Raw genomic sequence first — 20,386 nt, 5'->3', positions numbered from 1 at the left:
ATCTTGGTGTTCTCTGGCAAATGCCAAACATCCTGCATGGTGTTGGGCTGTAAGCACAACCCCCACCTGTGAACGTTGGGCCCTCATACCACCCTCATGGAGTCTGTTTCTGACCGTTTGAACAGCCACATACACATTTGTGGCCTGCTGGAGGTCATTTTGCAGTGCTCTGGCAGTGCTCCTCCTGTCCCTCCTTGCACAAAGGCGGAGGTAGCGGTCCTGATTCTGGGTTATTGCCCTCCTACGGCCTCTTCCACATCTCCTGATGTACTGGCCTGTCTCCTGGTAGCACCTCCATGCTCTGGACACTACGGTGACAGACACAGCAAACCTTCTTGTCACAGCTCGCATTGATGTGCCATCCTGGATGAGCTGTACTACCTGAGCCACTTGTGTGGGTTGTAGACTCCATCTCATGCTACCACTAGAGTGAAAGCACCACCAGCATTCAAAAGTGACCAAACCATCAGCCAGAAAGCATAAGAACTGAGAAGTGGTCTGTGGTCACCACCTGCAGAACCACTCCTTTATTGGGGATGTCTTGCGAACTGCCTATGTTTTCCACCTGTCGTCTATTCCATTTGCACAACAGCATGTGAAATTGATTGTCAATCAGTGTTGCTACCTAAGTGGACAGTTTGATTTCACAGAAGTGTGATTGACTTGGAGTTACATTGTGTTGTTTAAGTGTTCCCTTTAGTTTTTTGAGCAGTGTACAATTCCATGTACTCCCATTTATTTATTAAGGACAGTCTTGGTCTCCAAGGCCTGCTCTTGTTATCCCAGTTGTCCTATCTTCAGCTAGTGGTATCAGGTTGGATAGTTTGAGAAAGATAGCAGTAGTCATAAGACAGCAGATTCATTTTCTGGGTTTGGCTTTAAATTGTACACTTTTAACTAGATGTTGACTGTCTGGCTGTTTCTGGGTGGAATTGTACAGAAAATTATTCTGGAGGTCCTGCAGTCTAGATCACCCAGTCAGAGTTCTATGCTGATTTTTCCTGTTCCAAAGTCCATCAAATGGTACCAGGCTGGAATCAAGCTTACAAGCGATTCAGTTAAAAACCCATTCCTGGTTTTCTTCTAGCCATTGTTGATTAGTATGCAATTTTAGGGAAATGCTGCTTTTGTTCAAGGATTCTGAACCTCTGTAAGTCCTCCTCAAACCCGCAACTCTCCACAGCATCCCTAGCATATAGTATCCAGACTGAGAAAATAGTTGCAGTGGAGAATATTCCTATTCCCTCCCAAAAAATCTGGCCCACAATTTAATATTTCATATGCCTGGAAACTTTCTAGCAGTATTGACTCACACCTGTTTCTGTGAAATTTCCACTGATTCGTTTTTTTCTTACTCAAAGGAGGACAGTTCCATTTCATCCTCTACATTAGTATTTCACAACCTTGGGCACTTTAAGATATGAGGACTTCAACTCCCAGAATTCTCCAATTAACATAGCTGGCTGGGGAATTCTGGTAGTTGAAATCCATACAACTTAAAGTTCCAAAGATGAGAAACTGATTTACATGATGATCCTTCTGATATTAGAATACTGCTTCACCTCTTAATCTTCCACTCTCCTGTCTAAGGACACCCTATTATTTTAATCAGGCCTTACTCACAACAATGAATCTATACTCTTCAATACAACAACTCCACTACTCTCTGACTATTTATTTGAATGTGTATCCAAGTCATTGTTGACTCTTGATTATTGCCCAGGCTAGTCCTTGCAATTTTGGCAAGATTTTGGAAGTGGTTAGTCCTTCCTTTCTTAGAACTGAGAAAAATTGACATCCTTAGAGCTGAGAAGCAACTGTCTTTGTGGCTAAAGTGGGACTAGAACTCACAGTATCTTACTTTCTACCTTTTGGCTTTAAAGCCCTACACCAAACTTATTTCCTTTAAGAATAATTATTTTTGTCTAAGAAGATGTCCTCTTTGCTGCCAAGAAACTCTGGGAGTGACTGTCATAGCAAATCTGAAGGCAACATTCTGTGCAAGACTGAATTATTCAGATACTTAATATGCTTCACAATGGGTTTTAGGTCCTTCATTAAATAAGTTTTATTTTTAAATATTGTTATGGTTGGTTGCATCAAACAGGCAGGAATGAGTTTTCAATAGATAATGAATATTGCAGTTTCAAACTGACCCTCCTTTTCTTTGTGAATCATTAAAAAACTGCCCTCATCTTCCCGTAAAATACATTGTACTTCCTTTATCAACCTAAATTTCCATTGAATAGGATGTATTTACCTGGGGGCACAGAAATGGGCAAAAGACGGAAGCAGCTTCCAGTTTTTGTTCTGTTTTGTTTTTTAATTATGGAATTAACTCACTGATAAACTTTGGCAAGAATAAAAAAAAGTCAGAGGAACAAATAAAACCATATTGTTGGGACAGAGTGCTCCACCCATACTGAGTCAACATGGGGTTTTCTTTTAATTATCCAAAGTAATGTGACTCATTTGAAAAAAAGAGGGAAGAAGGAGATTAACAAACTTCCTAGGAACACCATTTCTTAATTTATCACAAAAAGGAGTTAGCGTGTAAGAGGGACCTTCAGGATCTAACAAAAGCCTCTCTATTCCAGCATTCAATTTCTGGAACAGTTAATTCAGTGCCTGTATAGAAAGACTTTTCTCTGGGATGGAGCATTGAATATCAGGATTATTCAGAAACACAAACTGAGTTTCCTGATGTAACAATGCAACTCTACACAAACACCTTCAGGATCCTTCCAAAGCAAACTCCTCCCCTTTCATACGATGGGCATTAAAAAAGGGACAGTGATGCACCAACAATTTTAGGCAGCTTTTAAAAGTGTAAAACCAAGACAAAGACTAAGAATGTCTGGATACAGCACACCAGATATACCACAAAACACAATCAAGAATGTGTTGCTTTCATTACATGTTCCTGCCTAGTCCCCCTGAAGCATGCCTCCTTACATATATACATGCAATGTTTCTGTGCGTGTACCACAGGAACAGAGTTTCTATCTTGTATACAATGCTACTATTCAGTGAAGGGACTGGCTTAGAGTATGGCTTGTTAAAGAAAGGCTGGACCAACTTTCAGCCCTTAGCTATCAGCCCTTAGAATGTGGGTAGTGGTGGGATTGAAATTTTTTTCCTACTGGTTCTGTGAGTGTGGCTTGGTGGGCATGGTGTGGTGGATATAGCAGGGGAAGGATAGTGCAAAATTTCAATTCCCACCCCACTCCTGGGGGAAGGTTACTGCAAAATCCCATTCCCTCCCCTCCCCACTAACCTAGTTTCCAGCTCTGTTCTCCTTTGCAGGGCAACAAAAGAAGACCCAGCCAATCAGCTGAGACTCGGGAGGCAGAGATTGTATGAGAGCGGGGCCAGTCAGAGGTGGTATTTATCAAACTACTCAAAATTTCCACTACTGGTTCTCCAGAACTGGTCAGAACCTGCTGAATGCCACCTCTGAATGTAGAGCTATGTCCTGAAAAGAAGTAGGAGAAAGGAGAGAGGTAGGATGGAGAGCAGTCAATTATTTATCCCATGGAGAGATTATAAGTGAAGTAGAACCAGCGGAGCCGTTCTCCTTTTGTCTTTCTACTGCTTCCTATGGCAGCAAAGGAGATGGAAGATATGTATTCTCCCCTTCTTTCTTCCAAGCTCTCCCTTTATCCATAGCAAGATTTCCTAGCTTGTTTCTGCACCTATCCAGTGTCACTGGATGGTGGAAGAAACTGCTACCAATCCTTTATTTAAAGCAGAGAAGGACAGACTTGATGATTTCATTTCTTCAACAGTGTTTAGGGAGGTGCTCTGTAATGAGATGCCATGGGGTTATTGAACCCTTCCCCTATCCTGATTATCATCTACATGAAATTTTTGGAAGAAGTCCCAAAGGTGCTTTTTCCAAAAGACAACTGGATTTTCTTGGTTTGTTATTTGAAAATGTTTTGCTTCTCATCCAAGAAGTTTCTTCAGTTCTTCAGAAGTGAAACATTTTCAAAGAAAAAAAAACCAAGAAAATCTAGCTATCTTTTGGAATAAGGGCCTTTGGGACAACCATGATCTGGATGATTGAGAATCTCTATAGATATTGAAAGAGTTATCTACCAGGTCAGAATGAGGTATCATTAATATCTAAATAACACCCAATTGTCTATCTCCACCCCTGGCTGAAAAACTCCAAATAACACTGCCTTGATACATCTAGTATAAATGGAAAAGAGAGAAATTTGGACATGCTTTCCAGATCCTGTTATTATATCCTAGAAAAATAAACTGGAATCCCTGTGGTATCTGTTTCTTGATCTGGCCAAGCTTGAAGGGCTGATGTCATCTTAAGAGCCTGTCCAAGTTTCTCTCTGTTCCATCTTATACCAGACAAATCAAGGCAGGTTTGTTATTTCCCTCTCTGATTGCATAATTGCTTCTCCACATCCCTTTGAATAGCCTATCACTTTCTACCCATTTGAATGGCTCTTTCATACCTTTCCCCACCTCTATATTTCTTTACAGGCAGAACGTCTCAAGTGGTGTATGAAGACTGCAAATGGATCTGCATGGGTTTGCATGTGAGAAATCAGGCTCAGACTCAATTATTAATTTGGAGTGGCTTTTCATTCAAAAGCCTCTTGATTCTGGATTAGTAGCAACTTGGATCTTCAGTATCAAATGTGGACTTGCAAGTTGGGTCTCCTTGGATTCACAACTGTTGCTGGAAGAAAACCATGCTCAGGAGGTCTTTTACTTTTACTTAGTTCTGGCAAATGCACAAGCAAGCTTATCTTGAGCTGAAGGTACTAAGGGAGATCATTCATGCCCTTGCAGCTTGCATCTGGGATTACTATTATTTGCCTTATGTAAAGCTGACCTTGAAGACCATCCAAAAGCTTCCAGTGGCACAGAACCACCAACCTGAATGCTTAGGGATAGTTTTGTTACTGACATATGGTATCACTGCTGTTAGATCGGGTACAGACAAGATGTGAGACCAGTGAACTTCAAGCTCTTTATTTAAAGCTAAGACCTTTACAAGATCTTGGAGCCATGGCAGCCCTTCATATAGGGATTGCTCATGGCTTGCCGGCCAATGACAGGGCTTTGAATCTCCCATGATCGCCTCGGCCAATCGCGGTTGATTCTTAGAAAGCCAATCACAGCTGTTCAGTGGACCAATCAGAAAGCGGTCTGTGTGGACCAATCAGATTTCAATGTTTGGAGTATGTTAATATAGAACACCCCTCCCCTCTTGGTTCAGTCCTACGCAGCTCGGTTACATAGTCGCGTAAATAGGTGGGGCTCCGTACCTGCCTATTTGACCTGCGCGGTTCAGTTGATGTTTGGTCTTCAACCGTTCGGACGGACTCCTTGCTGCTCTTATCTCTCTTGATGGAACCGCCTGGAAGGGTGAGCCGGGCCTGCTGTGGTAGCTCCCTCCCGGACTATCCGGGCTGGTTGAGCTGCCGTCTCCGCTGTTCCCGCCTGGTCTTTCCAGGCTGGTTGAACTGGCTTGGCTGCTCCTTCCAGGTGAAGCTCCTGTTGGTTCTACTGTTGGTTCATCGTCTACCGGTGAATATTGCTGGTTTATTTTGGCTTGGGGGTGTTCGGTTTGTGTTTTAGAATTTTCTTTTTCTGTTTGTTTATTGCTTGAGGTTCCCCCCCTTCTGGTTTCTTTATTAGTGACTTTTTGTGGTGTTTGAGAGTTGTCTTTGTTTTCAGTGGCTATTCTTGACCTTAATTGGTCGATGTGCCGTTTCCAGCTTCTTCCATCGTCCGTTTGTAGGCAGTATGATCGGGGGCCTGTTACCTGGGTTATTTTTGCAGGTACCCAGAGTGGGTCTCCCATGAAATTTTTAGCGTAGACTATGTCTCCTGTGTTAAATGTTCGGTGTTTGCTTGATGAGTCTGGAGGTTTCTCGGGGTTATAAGTGGGGTGCAGTCTATCTAACTGGGATCGTAATTTTCTGCCCATGAGGAGTTCTGCTGGGCTTTTGTTGGTTGTTGTGTTGGGTGTTATGTATTAATAGCATTTTATTTATTTATTTTTTTCCTGTATGTCCCCGGTTTTGATTTTTTGTGTAACGAACCATGCGTTCCGCCTGCCCGTTCGCCGCCGGATAAGCAGGCGCTGTCAATGCATGTCGTATGCCCCGTTCTGCCAGGAATTTTTCAAATGCTAGTGCGGTAAATTGTGGCCCGTTGTCTGACACCAGCACGTCTCGTAGGCCATGGGTAGTGAATAGTTTGTTTAGTTTTTTGATAATGGCTTCCGTGGTGGTGGATTTCATGGCACTTACCTCCAGCCAGTTGGAGTAAGCGTCGACCATTATCAGGAATGTGTGTCCCTTGGTCGGCCCGGCGAAGTCTATATGGATCCTGGACCATGGTCCCCTGGGGGTTTCCCATTCCAGGATTGGGTCAGAGGGAGGTCTGGTTTCCTGGCATCTCCCACATGAGGCTACCCAAGTCTCGATTTGTTTGTCCATTCCTGGCCACCAGGCATAATTCCTGGCCAGGGCTTTCATCTTAACTATGCCCGGGTGCCCCTCATGCAACATAGACAAAACCCTTTTTTGCAGTGTTTCAGGGATCACAACCCTGTCCCCCCAAAGTATGCAACCCTTCTGTGTAAAGAGTTCGGTTTGCCGGTTTCAAAAAGTCCTGAATTGTTCGCTGCCGTCATTTTCTGACCACCCTTTTTCCACCCAGCTCAAGACCCCTGTCAGCCATTTGTCCTTATTAGTCTCTCGGGCAAGGTCTGACACGGTCAGGGGTGGGTTGGGTAGTGTTTCTGTGTGTAGCATTGCTGTTGTGGGTGCCGGGTCGTCCTCCAGGTCGGGCAGGGGTGAGCGGCTCAATGCGTCTGCATGTGTGATGTTCTTCCCAGGTCGGTGTGCCAGCTGGTAGGAGTTGGCAGCAAGGAACTCGGACCACCTTGTCATCCTTGGTGACAGTATTTTCAGGGTGGCCTTGTTCCCTGCCAGTATCCCCAGCAGCAGCTTATGATCAGTGATAATTGAAAAGGTCCTACCGTATAGGTATTCATGGAACCTTTTCACTCCGGCGATGACTGCTAGGGCCTCCTTGTCCAGCTGGCTGTAGTTTCTCTCTGGCTTGGATAGTGTCCTCGAGAAGAAAGTGATGGGTGCTTCTCTTCCATCCAGCAGCATGTGGCTGAGAATGGCTCTGACGCCAAAGGGTGCCGAGTCGCAGGTCACAGTTAATGGCAGAGTCTCGCTGTATTGGATGAGAACTGTGTCTGATGTTAGCAGGTTTTTTGTCTGCTTGAATGCATTTTCCTCCTGCTTCCCCCAGGCCCAGGTGGCTGTTTTGTCCAGCAGCCTATGGAGGGGTTCCGCTACCGTCACCTTCTGGGGCAGGAAAACATTGTACAAGTTAATGAGGCCAAGAAAAGCCTGCAGTTCAGTCTTATTCCTAGGTCTAGAGGCTTCTCTGATGGCTTTGAGCTTTTTTTCCATGGGGTGGATTCCATTTTTGTCTAGGAGGTACCCCAGGAATTCAACTTTCTCAGTGCAAAGTTGACATTTTTCCTTTTTAACTTTTAGCCTGGTGTCTTTGAATTTCTGCAAGACCTCCCTTAGGTGGCTTTCTAATTGGGTTTTATTTGTAGCTGACACCAGTACATCGTCGAAATAGGGTACCACCCCTTTTATTCCTAGTAAAAGTCTTTCCATCAGGCTCTGGAAGACCCCTGGTGCCACGCTGACTCCAAATTGGAGCTGTTTGCACCGGAATGCCCCTCGTTGGGTGACGATGGTCTGCGCCTCCACGGTCTCGGCATCAACTGGCAGCTGCTGATATGCCTGCGCCAGATCGAGTTTTGCAAAGACCTTACCTCCCCCCAGTGAGTGCAGAAGGTGCTGTACCACTGGGATGGGTTAGGCACTTGGCTGCAACGCATGGTTGAGGGTGGCCTTGTAGTCACCACAGATTCTTATGGACCCATCTGGCTTGATCGGGGTGACTATGGGAGTTTCCCAGTGGGCATGGTCTATAGGCTCTAAAAACCTTTACGCGATGAGCTTGTCTAACTGCTCATCGATTTTGGGCTTGAGCGCAAATGGCACTCACCGTGGCTTAAGGCGGATTGGGGAAATGTTTGGGTTTAGGCTGAAGGATATTGGGGACCCCTGGTACTTGCCTAGGTCGCCGTTGAAGACCTCCTGGAAGTCCCTCACGAGCATTTCCTCCCAGTAGGCCTCGGCGACGTGGTTGATGCACATCACCTCGATCCCCAATGGCACGAACCATTGTAGTCCCAGCAGGCTTGGGTGGTCTTTGTTCATGATGGTGAGCGGAAGTACCTCTGCACACCCCTTGAAAGATATTTTAAAATGTCCAATCCCAGCCACGGGGATGCGGTTTCCCTGATAGTCTTTCAGGGTCAGCTTCTGGCTTTCTAGATCACTCCTGTGGATTGTAGGCACCAGGCACTTGATTGTGTGCCAGGAGACCATGGAGAGGTAGGATCCGGAATCTACCTCCATCGTGCATGGCTGGTCTTCGATGCCTATCTCCACGTGCATTTTCCGGGTGTCGAGGGTTGTTGAGTGCCCGATGATGACCATCTGATGGGTCTCTTCTTTTCTCCTGGCCTCGCTGAACCGCTTGTTCCGCCCATCCCAGTTCCATCGGTTCGGTGTGATGGTCTCTGGTCCTGGGGGGGTGCCTTCTCGTCATCGGGGGCTGCTGTCTCATCACTGAGGGCTGTGGTTCCTCTTGTTCTGGCACACCTTGGTGATGTGCCCCCATTTGCCACAGTGCCGACAGATGGCATCGAAGAACCTGCATTCTGAGCGTGGATGGTCACCCCCGCACCTGGCACACTGAAACCCTGACTTACGACCTCACCGCTCTCGCTGGTCTCGTTCCGCCTGCAGCCAGTGGATCTCCTCCTCCTCGTCCTCGGTATCTGAGAAGGAGTCAAGGTCTCCGTGGTGCATGGTGGTGGTCTTGTGGTTGGCCTCTGGTCGTGCTTTTGGGTGTTTCTCCGATGCCGGGGTCACTTCGCTGGTTGCTGGCCAGTCCACCACGTTCATCTGCCGCATCCAAGTCGCTGACTGCTTGGCTGCTTTGGATGCAGTCACTTCGGCGATGGGGTCCCTGAGCCCGAGGACCACACGGTCTCGTAGGGCCTCGTCCATGTCAGTGAAGCCGCACGTGCCCCGAGCTCTCTCAGTGTAGCCACAAAGTCACTGATGCTCTCGCCCTCTTTCTGGTCCCACCGATAGAATTCGTGCCTTCTGATGAGATTGGGCACGGTGGGGGCATAGTGGCACTGCAGCATCGGTTCGAGGTCAGCCCAGTCCATCTCCTTCATGTCGGCGGGTTTGGCTAGGGCTTTAGCCATTTTGAACACTGCGGGCCCACAGTGTGTCAGGAACACAGCCCTTTTTTTCTGTCCATTGGCATCTCTTAGGTTGCTGCTCTCAAGGAACATTAGGAATCGATCAATATATGATTCCCAATCCTCGGCAGCCTGGTTGAAGGGTGCGGGTGGCAAGGTGCTGCTGGCCATCTTGTCGGTCGTTCTGTGCTGCTTCGCCACGTGCTCGGTTGATCTCTTGTCTCACGATCCCACCTTCGTCACCAGTGTTAGATCAGGTACAGATGAGACGTGAGACCAGTGAACTTCAAGCTCTTTATTTAAAGTTAAGACCTGTACAAGATCTTGGAACCATGGCAGCCCTTCATACAGGGATTGCTCGCGGCTTGCCGGCCAATGACAGGGCTTTGAATCTCCCGCGATCGGCTTGGCCAATCGTGGTTGATTCTTAGAAAGCCAATCATGGCCGTTCAGTGGACCAATCGGAAAGCGGTCCATGTGGACCAATCACATTTCAACGTTTGGAGTATATTAATATAGAACAACTGCTATAGGAACTGCACTGGTTGGCAGGGTGCTGCTCTTTACCTATAATGGCTGAAAGTCTAGATATCTGCAAGACTGCCTTTCCAAGATAGATTCTACTTACCCCTACCAAATGTACATAGTATAACAAAATCTTGCCAAAAAACTGCAGTCCAGCTAATCCAGCTGCCAGAAGTCAGTACTGACTCAAAGATAAAGAAAAAGAAACAGGGGCAATGCCCAACTGGAAACCATACAGGTTGAGCCTGGGCTTTGTTTTTCCTGAATATGTGTGGATTAGGGGTTTTTAACTTGGGCCAAGAATTTTTGTGCAATACCATTCTTATGGCCTTTTGAAAACTTGATATGGCCTGCTTGTTTCTAAAAGTCTCAGGAGCCTTGCTGAAGTCAGGCTAGCTTGCTCCAATTCATACAGCCTTCTGAAGATTTGCTAAGACTTAGATGTTTCAAAGGGAATTTTATGTGTTATTTAATATATTTATATATTTACCTTATTTGTGTATTATGCACTGAATGTACTATTTTTATTAATATTGCATTGGTAAATGGTTAATGTGCTCCTACTTATACCATTTACAAGTAGTCCTTGATTTATGACTGGTTCCTTAGCAACCATTCAAAATTGCAATGGATCCCAGAAAGGGGGCTTTATGACCTGCATCCAAAGTTCTGAGGCTGGTTCCCCCACTCCCCCATGGTCACATGACCACATTTCAGGCACTCAGGAACATGGTTGCATTTATGCATGTTTGCAGCATCCTGCTATCATATGCCCTCATTTTGCAATTGTTTTGTGAAAACCAGCACTTACTTCCAGTTTTCAGGAAAATGCACACTGGTGATGTTATGTCCTGGGAACTCTAGGAGTTCTCACTCAGGTCCATTCACTTTACGGGGGCGTTCTTCCCCTTCACTCATTGGTTGGTTCTCCCCAGCAGCCAGCTATAAAAGCAGGCTGCGGGGTCCAACCAGTTGCTGATCGCTGCGAGCCAGTTCCAGGCTTGGCAAGCACGGTCAGTCCTTTATTGTTATAATAAAGTATTGTTGCACTCATGCTCTGGTTCAGCCTCTCTTTTCCCAAACTTAACACTGGCGACGAGGATGGGATGGCTACCAGAAGCACCATGCAACCGCTGAGTCACTAGCCGCCGATCCGCAGCCAGAGAGAGCGATCGGCCGGCGATAAGAGCAACGCTGATCCGCAGCCAGATAGAGCGGTCAGCAAGCAAAAAGAGCGAACGCTGATCCGCTGACAGAGAAAGCGGTCAGCAAGCACTAAGAAGCGAACACTGATCCGCAGCCAGAGAGAGCGGTCAGAATCAAAAGTTAGAAGCGTCTGTAGCCGCTTGTTAGCCCAGCTACAGGAAAAGTGAAGTGCTGCGAGCCGCAGCCGCTCGTTTGGTTTAGGCGCGAAATTCAAACGGCTGTCATTTGAATTTCAAACCTAAAAGGTACAGCGCTTGCTGTAGTCAAGTCACTGACGCCCACACAGGCACGAATTCAAACGCTGCCAACGGCTGACAGCCAAACCGTGTGCTAGCCCAGAGAGAGAGAGAGGATTGCGAAAAGCCTCTCCAGAGCTGAAATCACTTGCCTGCCACAGGCACTAGAACCTTTTGCTGCTGCCCCAGAGAGATTTGTCCACAGGTTGTTCTACTGGTTCCATTCACCATGAATCCCAATCCAGTCTTCCCAGCGTTCAAGCCGGATGAGGAGAAGTGGGAATCTTATAAGAACCGCTTCAATCATTATATCGATGCAATTGGGCTGGCTGATGCTGGGGAGCATCGGAAAAAATCGTATTTCCTAATCTACTGTGGAGCCACCGTCTTCGATACTGCCACAGCCCTCGTGGCTCCACGTGAGTTGAAAAACGTTCCTTGGTCTGAACTGCTTGAAATTCTCACTAACCACTATTCTCCCAGGCTTTCACAGATTGCCAGGCGATTCACCTTCCGTATGAGGAAGCAATCAGACAAGGAGACCATCAATCAGTACATGGCCGCCCTCAGAACAGCAGCACTGCATTGTGGGTTTGGAACCTACCTGGAGGACATGCTCCTCGAGCAACTAGTCTGCGGGGTCAAGGACCTCCACCTTCAAAGGCGCCTTCTCGCAAAAAAAGACCTCAACCTCGCACAAGCCGTCGAGGAGGCCTTGGCAGCAGAACTGGCAGCACACTCAGCCACCGAAATTCATGGCCCGACGTCCAAGCTAACGACAGTTCCAGTCCACTCCGAGAAGGTGGTAGCAGAGGAAGCCCGTAGTGATGAAAGCGACGTCCACCGCCTCTCCAACGCCAGACAACCGCAGGTAGGAGCCAAACAAGAAAACATCGGGCCACCCAAGCACATCACTCTGTGCCTAGCTTGTGGTGGATCTCATCTGAGGGCCACCTGCAAATTCAAAGGAGCCACCTGCAATACCTGCCATAAAAGGGGGCACATCGCGAGAGTCTGCCAAGCCTCTCAAAACCCAGCACAAAGGCACGCCCCCTTCTCACACTCTGGACCGCAGAGGCAAGTATTGAACTGTCGCACTCACCACCATGCCAAGCACACTCGCCACACTGTTAGTAAAATCTCTCTCTCCGTTGTGTTAGAAGGTAAACCGTGCCGCATGGAGGTCGACACAGGATCAGCGCTCTCAATTATCTTGTGGAACACCCTCAAGAGGCTCCAGCCCAACCTATCAACTAGCCGGCTCCAGAAGTGCCAGTTTAGCCTGAAGGACTACCAGGGGAAGACCATTCCTGTAATCGGCAGAGGCAAGTTCCTTGTCAATTTTAGAGCTTTTAAAGGTCACCTACCTCTAGTGGTAGTTAACGGCAATCTCCCCACATTATTGGGGCTCGATTGGTTTCCCCATCTCGGCCTAGGGCTAACAGGAGTCCATGCTGTCTCAACCTCTGACACTGACTCCTTATTCGCTGATTACGCAGATGTATTCAGCGATGAGCTGGGGTGTTATAACGGTACCTCTATCTCATTCTCAGTCGACCCCCAGGCTGTCCCAATCAGGCTAAAACCGCGTAGGGTCCCATTCGCTATTCGGCCAAAACTAGATGCGGAATTGGATAAACTGTTAAAACAAGGGGTCATTGAGCCAACAGATTTAGCCAAATGGGAGGCGCCCATTGTCACACCCCTCAAAAAGACGGTAGCCTGAGAATTTGCTTGGACTACAAGACCACAATCAATAAGTTTCTACAAGTTAGCGCTTACCCCGTGCCCATCATTCAGCATTTATTACACACTTTTGAACCTGGCAGCATTTTTGCCAAATTGGACATGTCTCAAGCATATCAACAGTTCCCTGTTGACAACCAAACAGCGGAACTCCAGACCATTGTCACCCACAGGGGTGCTTTCCGGTGCAAGCGTCTCCAATTTGGCGTAAGCGTTGCCCCAGGCATTTTTCAATCCCTCATGGAGCGGATTTTGCAGGGCCTCCCTGGTGTAGTACCCTACTTCGACGACATTTTAGTCTCGGCCAGGGACAGACCCCAACTCTTCCAGAGAGTTCGAGCAGTGTTAGAGAGGTTCAGACAGCATGGCCTCAAATTGAAAAAAGAAAAATGCGCCATTGCCACTAGACAGGTGGACTTTCTGGGTTATAAAATTGACGCCTCAGGCATTCACCCCTGGAGTCCAAGGTTAAGGCAATTCACGAGGCACCCACTCCAACCTCCAAAACTGAACTACAGGCCTTCTTGGGGCTATTGAACTTTTGCGTCCTTCTTGCCCCATAAAGCATCAGTGGCAGAACCCCTACACAGATTACTGGATAAAAAATCACCTTGGCACTGGGGTCACAAAGAAGACTCTGCTTTTCACGCCGTCAAATCACTACTCACGTCAGAGGCGGTACTTATTCAGTTCGACCCCAACCTTCCACTAGTACTGGCAGCAGACGCATCCCCCTTTGGAATCGGGGCAGTATTAAGTCACAGGCTTCCCAATGGCTCCGAGGCTCCCATTGCTTTTTTCTCCAGGACGCTCTCTGCAACAGAGCGTAATTACAGCCAGATCGATAAGGAAGCTCTAGCAGCTGTTGTAGCAGTGAAAAAATTTCACGAATTTCTCTTTGGCCATTTTTTCGAGCTGGTCACGGACCACAAGCCCCTCCTGGGTCTACTAGCTGGGGACAAACAGACCCCTCAAGTCCTTTCTCCTAGAATGACGAGATGGACCCTCTTCCTAGCAGCCTACTCCTACAGACTCATACACCGCCCAGGTAAAACTTTGTCCCACGCTGACGCTCTCAGCCGCTGTCCCTTGCTGGCTCCAGCTGAAGACCCTGCTCCTGTCCACGCTATTTTTGAGGTCACCCAATTGGACCTCCCCATCACTGCCCTCGACATTGCTGCTAAAACCAAGGCAGACAAAACGCTCGCCCAGGTGCTGGACTGGGTGAGGAGGGGGTGGCCGGGTGGTAATGTTGAAAACAAATTCACACCCTTCAAGACCCGCATGCAGGAATTATCCAGTTTGCAGGGCTGTCTACTGTGGGGCACTCGAGTGGTCATCCCGACCTCACTGCGTACCCGAGTTCTGGAGGCGTTGCACGAGGGACACCCTGGCATCGTTAGAATGAAGGCATTAGCACGCAGCTACGTATGGTGGCCGGGCCTCGACGAGGACATCGCCAGATGGGTAAGCTCCTGCAACCCCTGCCAGGAATCCCGTCCAGCTCCTCCTATTGCCACCCCTACTAAGTGGGAGAGCGCCAGCGCTCCGTGGTCCAGAATTCACATTGACCTGGCCGGCCCATTGCATGGGAAAATGTTCCTAGTGGTCATGGACTCCTATTCTAAATGGATTGACGTAGCCCAGCTATCCACGACCACCACACAAGCAATTACCAAAGTATTAACTCGCCTGTTTGTAACACACGGGCTGCCTGACTCCATTGTCTCCGACAATGGCCCACAGTTCGCATCAACCGAGTTCAGCCGTTTCGCTGCCAACCTGGGCATCTGCCACATTTTCACAGCCCCATTTCATCCTGCCAGTAACGGTTTGGCTGAAAGAGCCGTCAGGACCACTAAAGAAGCCCTGGCTAGGTTCAGCAAGGACGATTGGCACCACAAACTCTCGCGTTTCCTGATGAGCCAGCACTCAACTCCATGTTCAGTCACCAATAAGTCCCCAGCTGAGCTCCTGATGGGCAGGCGCCTGAGGACTGTATTGGACAGACTGCACCCACAATACTGCCCTGACTCTCCCCTCGCTTCCACATCGGGGGTTAGACATTTTATCTTACAGGAGCCAGTATTCGCGAGGAACTTCGCTGGAGACCCCCTGTGGATCCCGGGCGAGATCGTGGCCATCACTGGACCCAGGTCGTATCGAGTCAGACTGGAGGACGGCCGTGTCTGGAGAAGGCACCTAGACCAGCTGCGTAGGCGTCACAGCACCCTCGCTAGCAGGGACCCAGAATTACCAAACGAAGGGAGGCCTCAGCATCAACCCCACATCAACATCGTTCCCAGCGACCAACTCACACCAGCAGACATTCCAGAAAGCCCGAACACGGACAGCGGCGTCCAGTCGGCTGACCAGTCCGATCCAGTCAACGGGAGCATGTCCCCAGTGACCAACCCTACAAGTCCCGGGCCTGCCCGAACCGAGGGGCACGTTGGTGACACTTTACCGGCTCTGCCTTCCCAGACAGACCCGGAACGGACAGACAGCATTCCAGAGCTGCGCCGCTCCGGGCGCCAACATAAACCTCCTGCCTACCTCAAAGACTATGCGTGTTCGCATCTGGGGGAAGGGTGTTATGTCCTGGGAACTCTAGGAGTTCTCACTCAGGTCCATTCACTTTACGGGGCGTTCTTCCCCTTCACTCATTGGTTGGTTCTCCCCAGCAGCCAGCTATAAAAGCAGGCTGCGGGGTCCAACCAGTTGCTGATCGCTGCGAGCCAATTCCAGGCTTGGCAAGCACGGTCAGTCCTTTATTGTTATAATAAAGTATTGTTGCACTCATGCTCTGGTTCAGCCTCTCTTTTCCCAAACTTAACAGGTGAACAATGGGTTCACTTAATGACCATGGCATTCACTTTATGATCACTCTCTTTGCTTAACCAGTGCCATAAAAAAGGTAACAAAATTAGGTTTGTCACGTTACAAAACAATTTTACAACCGTTACAGCTTACAACCATAAATGGCAGGCTCTATTATAATGTTGTAGACTACATGGACAGTCATTCAGACTGAAGTAGTACAGTACATATATAAATCTTATAATTAAATAAACAAGAATTTTAAATTCCAGAACAATTTCCTGCTTTCAGAAATTTCAGAAATTTTCAGAAAATGACCAATATTTCTAGAAGTCCAAGGGCAACTGCTTTGCACACATACATTGAGAAGGAACCTATAATTAATACAGAAATGCATTTTGCTCATCAGATTGCTCACATCTATTCCAAGCTGGACTCCACACTGAGAGTCAAGTATGTTGAGAATATTGAGGCTGGCATGCATCCCATTTTAATGGATGAGGGTTTTTTGTTTAGTCTCAAGCTTTTAGACCTGTAATTATCTTAGTTTATAAAAGGTGCCAGAGGCAAATTAGTTGATTAAATTGCAAATATTATAATCCATTCTTTGAAGGAGAATTATATTTCATTTCCACTGAAGGAAGCAATTATAAATTCTTTATTTTAAAACTTTCCACTGTCTCCTAATGACTAGACAACTATTGAACCACTTATTTATTTTTCTGTGGCCCACCTTTCTATTGAAATGAATTTTCAGGGTGGCTTCAAATTTCTTTTTCCTGAATTGTTTTTGAATGATGGTGGCATCCTTCTTTTCATTAAACTAGACATACCCAATTTCTGTAACTGTTCTTTACATATTTTAGATCCCAGTCCCCTAATCATCTTGTTGTTCTTCTCTACACTCTCTCTAGAATGTCAACATCTTTTTTATATCATGGCGACCAAAACTGAATGCCATATTCCAAGTGTAGTCTTACCATGGTATTATAAAATGGTATTAACACTTCATATGATCTTGATCTCTCTATTAATGCAGCCTAGGATCATGTTGTCTTTTTTGGTAGCTGTAGTACACTGATGGTTCTATCCCCTCATCCAAATCATTGATGAAGAGTACTGAGCCAAAGGCTGAGCTTTAGTGTACCCCACTGCATACATCCATGTAAATGCAATTCCATTGAGGACTACAAGTGCAATGTAGTTGGTCATCCAGTCCATCTGGTGGTGATGCTGCATAACCTGGATGCTGAACTTAGATGGAGGCAACATTTTATCATGGTTTCAGTCATATTTCAGATAATGTTTCCAGAATAGGATGGCTGAGTATATATTGCTCAGAGCCATCATTTCTAATCCACGTGGATTCATCTGAGTTTTATTTTCTCCTTTGGCCCTGATTTGATGGAGAATTCATCCATAATTTTTCGGTTCATTTATATAACTATATTCATGGTATTATGTGTATATCTACATTCAAGATACTGAAAGTCCTGAATCACTGCTGAATACAATATTAAAATGAATCTGAGGAAAAATAAACTGCAACTGAATTGAGGTAAGCCCTGTTGATCACCAGATGATTTATCCTATGATGGTAAATACAATGTCATCTGGATGGGATAGCAGTTCTGTTGAAGAAGCAGATATATAGATTGGGATGAGAGAATGATCCTATGAAATATGGGATGGATCTTCAAAAGCTAGATGATTGTAATAGGGGGGATTATCCAGTTGGTATGTCAACAATATCCTTCCTGAGGTAAAAGATCATATTGTATTAAGTCATGCTGTAATTATGTAGCAACTAGTTTACAATGATGTACTCCAAATAGAATTCTTATTATTAAAAATTAATATAAAATGTACTTCCACATTATGTTTCCTTTAAGACCATATAATATTTTTTAACTTGCTTCCAACTGAAGGAGCCTATTTTTACTGACAGAACCCAAAATACTTCAGGGCCAAGATAGCAGAAATACTAATATAATTTGCACTTGTGAAATTGTCCCATCATTCATATATATTAGAGAGTAGCTATTCAAGGAGTTTTTTGTCATAATGTTTGTATTATAGCACTGATGTCAGAAGAGCCCCTGTCAGATGGTGCTCCATTCAAAATCCAAGAAAGAAATACTTAGACTCCATTAATTAGAGAAAAGATATCTTTTACTGGAAATCAAGTGGTAGCAACAAAAGAATTCTGAATCTGAGAAAATGAGCACATAAATCACATATACAAAGTGATGGCAACATTCTCACCCCCAATAGTTCAATTGGCTCTTCCAATTAAAAGTTGTGTATAGCATCATGTGGGCATCTCCAGGTGGTGTTGAGGCCTCTGTCCATTGACCTTGGCATATTTTGATAAAGAGTTGTGCATCGCATAGGATAGAAGCCTAAGCAAGAAACTCCCCCCCACAACTTATACAGTTCTGTTTTGGAAAACTTCCAGCTCGCTTCTCATAATCATGTCCCCCTTCCTCCCCCCGTTACTTATGACAGCCGAAAGATGCAAAGCAAAGGAAGAAAATCTTGCTGACATTCAGCCCCCCTGAAAAAGAGGTGTTAGTGCTAAAAAAGAGAAAGAATAAAAGATAAAAGAATAATATACATATAACATCATAATACTAAAGTTCAGGGTTTATCAGGATATTTCATATGAAATGCCTTGACAAGCTTAGGAGCTTGAACATCCTTCTCATTCACCCATTCAGAATGAGAAGGAGGAAAATGTTTCCAAACAACTAAATATTGGAGTCGACCTCTTTGTTTCCTAGAATCCAAGATTTCTTTAACTTCAAAATGTTGCTCACCTTCAATTAGCAAAGGCACAGGGGGATCGACCTGAGCCAGTCTCAGATCAGATGTATGTTCAGGTTTTAACAAACTAACATGGAAGACAGGGTGGATTCATCAGAGGGGTTTCAGTAATTGTAGTTGTAAAGAAGATTCACAGTTCATTCAGTTGGAAAAGGTCCAACATACTTAGGTCCAAGCTTTTTTGACTTTTGAGAAATCTGCAAATATCTGGTAGATAGGAAGACTTTGTCACCCACTTGATGTGGTTTTTGTTGTCCTTTATCTGCAATTTTTTAATGAGCTTGATGAGCATCATCTAATGCTTTACGGGTAACGGGCCAGGTAAGCTGGAGTTGGGTTATCCACTCATTCAGTGACTAAATGTTAGGTTTCTCCTGTGGAAGCTCAGGTATAGGTACAAAGGCTTGTCCTGAAGCCACTTTAAATGGAGTAAACCCAGTACTAACTATGTACCGAATTGTTATACGCCACCTCAGTGAATGGCAATAGGTTAGCCCAATCATCTTGCTGATAATTTATATAACATCTAAGATACTGTTCCAATACAGAGTTAGTTCTCTCAGAAGCCCCATTGGTTTGTGGGTGGTGGGCAGAGCTTAAGCCTTGGGCGGAGCCCAATAACTTCAGGAACTCCTTCCAAAAGTTTGAGGTAAACTGGACACCCCTATCTGAGATTATGCATTCAGGAACACCATGTAACCCGTAGATATGTAAAATAAACAGTTTAGCCAAGTTTTTCGCAAATGGAATCTTTGCACACGGTATGAAGTATACCTATTACTACCCAAATAACTGTATTTCCCCCACTTTCAGGTAATTCCACTGTAAAATGCATAGAAATTTCTTTCCATGGGGCAGTTGACCTAGCCACATTTTGTAGCAAGCCCACTGGTTTACCAGGTGACTGTTTGGCTGAGGCACAGATAGGACAACTAGCCACATAAGCCTCTATGTCTTTTTTCAAGGTAGGCCACCAATATTGCCTTTTAACCAAGTGTAAGGTTTTCACAAATCCAAAATGTCCAGCAACTTTAGAATCATGAGCTTGTTGTAATATTTGGTTTCTCAACTTTTCTGGAACATATAATTTGGCCCCCACCCATGCCAATCTATCTATACTATACAATCTATCTATACTGTACAGTTATTTGAGTGAGCCAAGAACCAATCATCAAGTTTCAGAGCTTCTTTTAATTGGGAAGATAAATCATTTGATAATTCAACTTCCTTCTTTTTCTGGGCTCTGGTAACCACTGGAGCCACCAATTGTTCAGTGGGGACAATAGGCTGAACCACTTCTGGGCGGGCACTATTATATTGAGGTAATCTAGATAAAGCATCCACCATGAAGTTCTTCCCCCCGGGGAAGTCCTGTGCCCAGCGAACTTGCTTGGGAGACAGTTTCCGAGGCATTTTTAAAGCTTCCAAATTTTTATGATCTGTCCACACGTCAAAAGAGTGTTTTGGCCCTTCTAGAAAATGCCTCCAGGTTAACAGAGCCCAGAAAAAGAAGGAGGTTGAATTCAGAATAATGTCAGATGGTGCTCCATTCAAAATCCAAGAAAAAAAATACTTAGACTCCATTAATTAGAGAAAATATATCTTTTACTGGAAATCAAGTGGTAGCAACAAAAGAATTCTGAATCTGAGAAAATGAGTCTGTAAATCA

Source organism: Pseudonaja textilis, chromosome Z, assembly GCF_049901715.1.
Source record: "Pseudonaja textilis isolate UNSWEBS1 chromosome Z, rPseTex1.2, whole genome shotgun sequence".
Lineage (NCBI taxonomy): Eukaryota > Metazoa > Chordata > Lepidosauria > Squamata > Elapidae > Pseudonaja > Pseudonaja textilis.
Note: the sequence above shows the minus strand (reverse complement) of the source record.